This window comes from Camellia sinensis, chromosome 15 (genome assembly GCF_055761805.1).
Source record: "Camellia sinensis isolate YWXY chromosome 15, ASM5576180v1, whole genome shotgun sequence".
NCBI lineage: Eukaryota > Viridiplantae > Streptophyta > Magnoliopsida > Ericales > Theaceae > Camellia > Camellia sinensis.
Window position 1 is genome coordinate 105,120,564 of NC_138975.1, and position 5,934 is coordinate 105,126,497.

The 5,934-nt window shown below is 32.9% G+C and overlaps 1 long non-coding RNA gene across 6 annotated transcripts; it reads left to right on the forward strand.

The window, feature by feature from the left end:
* The first annotated feature begins 360 nt into the window (after positions 1 to 360).
* LOC145812713 (uncharacterized) lies at positions 361 to 5,648 on the forward strand. Of its 6 annotated transcripts, none has more exons than XR_014356194.1 (6): positions 458 to 897; positions 975 to 1,035; positions 4,344 to 4,411; positions 4,785 to 4,945; positions 5,076 to 5,216; positions 5,409 to 5,648. It is a non-coding gene; the product is annotated as an uncharacterized LOC145812713 (long non-coding RNA). The 6 variants fall into 6 exon arrangements; XR_014356195.1 differs by having other exon boundaries at positions 984 to 1,035; XR_014356197.1 differs by lacking the exon at positions 4,344 to 4,411 and having other exon boundaries at positions 433 to 897.
* Positions 5,649 to 5,934: the final 286 nt, after the last annotated feature.

Here is a 5,934-nt window from a genome sequence, read left to right on the forward strand (position 1 = left end):
ATCTCCAATGCATTAGGCATATAATTCTTGTTAGTTAAAATGCCTAGTGTGATTCATTTTTTTCAATTCCAATGCACTAGGCATATAATTAGACATTTTGGCTCAACTCATATTCACTAGCTACATGTAACTAGCCTTCAACGTTAGGCAAGATGTATTCAATCATTAGGATCATTTCCCTCCATCTTTGTTGTTGATGTGACATTCTATAAAATTAATAGCATTTGGATAAATAGCTAAAATAAAGAGCATGATTGGAATAAAAATATAAAACAATTGATAGACAAAATAAAATATATAGTTTATAATAATATTTAAATAAATAAAATGTCTACCACCGTTAGAGATGCTCTAATCCATGCTGCGAAAACTCCTGCTAAAACAATTTCTCATCTTGTAAAGTAAAATTAAACGTAAAAGCAAAATCCTTGCTTTTAGGATTTTAATTTGTTTATATTTGTAGATTTCTATTTCTGCCCAAATCAAACCTGATGAAACCCCCCCTCTCTCTCTCTTCTGCAATCCCTCATTCTCTCTCTCTCTGATTTCTCCATGGATGAGAGTAAGCAGAGGTTCGAAGCTCTCGGAGAAGCAAAGAGGTAAAGAGAAGATGATGAGGTAAAGAGAAGGTGATGAAGGAGAGAAGAAGATGATGAAGGAGAGAAGAAGATGATGGTGATGATGATGATGGTGGTGGTGGCGGTGGCGGGAACGATGTAGAATTGGAGGAAGTTGATGATGATGACGGTGGTGGTGGTGAAGTTAGGAGCCAACTCGGTGAGTTAGACTGTTCGTTACCACCTCCAATCAAAGCACAATTGGGCGGTTCTCAATTGGAAACCCTAGCCAACTCCGATCTTCCATGCGATTTTGTTGCTTCTTCTCGCCATTTCTTGGGTACGATCACTAATCACTTCTCTGTCTCTGTCTCTGTCTCTGTCTCTGTCTCTGTCTCTAACAAGTTTGTGGTGAAGATCTGATAGAGGTGCCAGTGGATTATGCTCTTCTATGGCCGCTGGATTCGGCTGTTTCAAGGTTAGGAGTGTATTCTCACTCTTCCACTGAATTTTGAATTGTTCATTTCTGCGATTTCTGATTGATGCATCTATTTTATTTGTTTATTTATTTTTGTGTTTTTGAGTCTGTTTGAATGATTTTTTAAATTTTTTGGTCGTTCATTTCGCTCAATTATTGGTGTATGTTATGAGATTTATGTGTTTTGAGATTTTTATATAATTCAATAGTTAACACTTCAGATAGAATTTTTTAACCCTCTGTCAATGTGAGGATAAGGAATAATGTAGCTATAAATGATGCGTCTTTGCATAGAGATTTTTAATTCTTAGCTAGCCTTTGTTTTAAATTTTGTCACACTGAATTTATTGGCCTTCTGTGTATTTGATGTTTCTATATTATCTGGTCTTTTTTATTCTCTTACTTTGGTTTGTTGTAATGAATGGTAGCAGAATTTAAAATGTTAATTATTTGTCATGAAAGGCATCACCTATGTTGGTAAAAAGTATGCGTCTTCAACCAGTGTTCTCCTTTTGGCTCAGAAAAGGGAAGAGGGCTGGTTGTTTTAAAATGAATAACATCAAATCTTACCCTTTGAAAGGCACTCAGGTTATTTTGCTCTATTTTTTACATGATCTTTGGAAATTTAAGAACAAGATTGAATCATTTGAATCATGTATGAAATAATTTAAGCTAATGAAACTAAAGTAATTTACTATTTCCCTTGTCCTATCTATCTGTCCCACAATTTCAACAAGGTGTCAGTATCCAGAAAATGCGAAGTAATTTGAACACAATTTCACTATGCATATTTCCAACAAAAATTAGTCGAAAATACTAGATGTTTAACAACTAAAGTTCACCTCCTTGTCTGAATTGTATAAGCCCAAAATTTTCTAGTCTTTTAGCTGTATCCTCGGAGAAAGCCCTCACCCAAAATGATAAAGTCTCCCTTGCCAGCTGCAGGACATAAATATTTCACAAACCTAAAATTAATGAGGGGCTCAAATATCCACAATGCAATAGCAGCATAATAAATGCATTAAATATTCCAAAGTTATCACCAAAAACTTTCAGGAAAGAAACAATTGGGTATAGACCTACTACAATTGGTCATGTAGTTGGGTTTAAATGCTGATGTATTGCTTATCCATAGGAAATATACATGCAAGTCTGTGCAGGCAACAAAGTTTGACTAGTTAAATTTGGAAGCTTTATGTATTTTCTGAACAGAGCATAAGATATTAATTTCTACATTTAAAAGATATAATTGATAAGAAGACATGGAAGATCAATATTCTGGCCTCCTAGTTTGTTAGGTTTTATTATTGGCAATCCCGTTTGACAAGGTTTTCTTTAAGAAGTTGATTTTCTTCCAAAACTAGGATTACTTTTGAATTTCTATAAGTAATTGGATTTCTTCCAAAACTAAGATTACTTTTGGATTTTCTATAAATAGTTGGTTTTCTCCCAAAACTATTTAATTCTTCCAGATCTTCTTTTTGGATCTTAAGGTTTATATCTGGGGATATTTTGTTAGTTTTCTTTGATATTTTATTGAGTATTCAACTCATGGTTTAAAGAGAGTACATCAAAGGTTTTGTTTGTTATACACAAGAGAGAGAGAGTTGTTCTTCGGTGGATTCTGAAGAATTCGAGCCTGAAGCTTCGGTGGATTCTGGAGTGGCTCATCGTAAAGAGAATTCCGAGGTGAAGACGGGGTTGGAAGAGGCACATAGAGGTTGGTTCAATTAGGCGTGGATTCGCTAGGTAATTGAGAGTATACCTGTATAATTCCTTTAAATCTTCTTAGTGGATTGTTTTGTGGCTGTTACCCGTGGTTTTTTAATCACAGTTGGAGGTGTTCAATTGTGGTTTTTCTACGTTAAAATCGTTGTGTTGATTTGTCTTGATTGTTTGATTGGGATTGTTATATACTGCTTAAAATTGTTACATAATCACAAATCAATATCTAGAGGATTTCTAGATTTTTCATAGTTCACTAGCTAAAAGAAGTAATCTCTGTGCATTTAATACCAAGTAGAATACGAAACATGTAGATCCGTGCTAAGCTATATACTTCTGGTATAATTAAATCAATAATTCCACTTTTTATAATAACATCCACTTGACCATAAATAAATAAATAAATAAATAAGGATTTTATTTTTTATTTTTTAAAAATGCTAAACGCAGATAAGTACAATTTTGACCAAAATTTGAAGTCACAATGTTCATCGAAATGCAGATAATTAAAATGAATGAGAATCATGCACACTTTTCTAGAAACATTAGTAAAAGTACTGTGAAGCATATGGTATGATAATTAGTACTATGTGACTTGTCTTCATTCAAAGTTATCCCAAATTGGTAGTTTTTTAAAAAACTATATATATATATATGATTTTTGAAGTTTGTTTAACAATGTACCAAATAAGTGCACTTATTTGTTTATTTATTATAAGTTGTCACATCATTTTTTTATTTTTCTATATTAAGTGTATCTAAAAATTTTAAAAATAAGAATGGGTTATAGTTGTTTTTCATTTACTTCTTGTTTTTCAGTTGTAGAGACTTCTACATGATGCAATTGGGTGCCATGTTTTTACTTTAAGGAGAAATTGTGCCTATTTTTGGTGCTGATCATTAATTATAAGACATTAAGGTTTAATGGATTAGGTGGATGCTTTTAGGAAAAATATTTAGTAGGTTAAGACCTAAAATTATCATTGTAATAGTTGCAATACAAGCCAAGGCATTTGCTTTAGGATCTTTTTTCTGACTAGGGGTTAATTTCATCATAATATGTTACGGTGTATGACATGGCAATGGAACTGGATAGTAGTATTTCGTCTTTATGATAATATTAAAAGTAAACTGAAGTACTCACCTCTTTTTCCCTTGTCTGGCCATGGGATGACAAGAAAAAAGCTCATTTATCTGCAATTGAAGTGCTTGGTAGCTAGGGGATCTTAGTTTTCAGTTGTTTGGTGTGTTGTGTGGGTGTGTGAACACCGTGTTCAACGTATGGCTTCCCTGGCTGGATCTGTTTCTTAGTCTTAAGTTTATGCGTATAACAGACGCATTTTTTTTTATATATTTTGATTTTATAAGTTATCAGTCTTATTTTTGTAGGAAGTGGTTTTGTTTTTCCTTGTTTACAGGTTTATTTGTGGAACACCTTTGAGATCTGGTTTTTTAATGGCTCAATTACTGGCATGATTAATTTAGTTCAGATATGTTTTCAACATAAAATAAAATAAAAAAAAAGAATATTTTCAAATGTTTTGATGTTAACATTTTCTTGTGGTATTGTGTTATGCTTCTAGGGAAATGGTCTCCTGTAAATTCTGGATGTTGCTGCTTTTGCGGTGTCTGGATATGCTTCATCTAATTGGTTTGAGTTTCATTTTTAGATGGGGGTTAAAATTTTGCGTGGCAGAGTTTCTGTATATCCTTGGATGCAAAAACTGATACGATGAAATTTTTAAACACGAAAAAAAAAAAAAAAAAAAACAACTGACAAACATGAAATCAAAGCAAAAATGTGGAAGAAAATGTCTCAAATTTAGAATGACAAATCTTAACAAAATGGTGGGAACAACTATTTTACATCTGAAGAGGCCTTTCCACAAGGGCTGAATGTGTTCAACACTATCTTTATGTTTCTTAGGCAGATTTTGTATAATTTTGGCGCTCTTTTCATCTTGAATGTTGGATTGTTAATCATGATTGTTATGTCATACTGTCATTGTTATTTGTCGAAACAGGTTAGTCACCACCCAACAGTTGTTGCCTGCCATTGCGAAGGAAAAGGCTGGAAATTCTGGGTGACAGTAACCTTAGAACCAATTTTGGGGGACATCAATTCAGCTTGACCTTATTGGAACTCCAGGAGTTTGATGATGGTGTGGTTTTCCAGTGGAGCAAGGTAGGTGTGCACTGTGATATGGTTGTGTTTATGCAGAATAAGGAATGCTAGGCTTTTTTAATCAATCTTCTGTTATTTTCCTTTTATTTTTATGGCACACTCTCCTAAAACTTGTTTATTCTGTTCTCAGGTCACAACATCCATTTGTAATCTTATCCTTGGTAAAGTGTACCTTAATCACTGTGGGACGATGCACATACGTGGTAACCACCAATATTCATGCAAACTCAAGCTCAAAGAGCAGTCTATTCTTGACCGAAATCCGCACCAGGTAAATAAAGAGTTTTTACTCTTTTTTACTAAATTTTGCTTTTCGTCTTTGCAACTTCATCATATTTTCTTTTGTTTTATTTATTTGGATTGATATGTCTCTTAGTTTCGAAACTTCTTTACATTTGCTTGAAGCATCTTATTTTGTAACATTATTGATGGATCTATTCTATGTTTGTTGCTTGCTATACAGGTTCATGGATTTGTTAAAGATGCCATGGGGAAAAAGGTTGCGGCATTATTTGGGAAGTAGGATGACAGTGTAAAGCCGTATTTTAGAGATTAATGAATCTCATGATTTGGATAATTTCTTGGTTTGTATGTTTGAGGTTGTTATCAGCTTGATATGATAGAAGTTGAGGATGAAAGTTACTATGCAAGTTGTTTGATGTGTAGATATTAGATTTTTTTTGTTTACTTCACAGTTGCTGCTTCTGCTTGGTTTATTAACAGTTCACATTTTACAAGCTACTGTTTACATACTATAAGGCAATGTTATATTCCTGTGTATATTATATATTAAAAAATAACCTTCTACGGCATATAAAATTATGTCATGAAAAGTGTAATAATTTATGACATGTAAAAAAATGTCGTAAAAGAATATATACGGTATACAAAGTATATCATAAATATATTAAAAATGACTTTCTACGGCATACAAAATTATGTCGTGAAAAGCGATGATTTATGACATGCTAGAAAATGTCGTAATATAT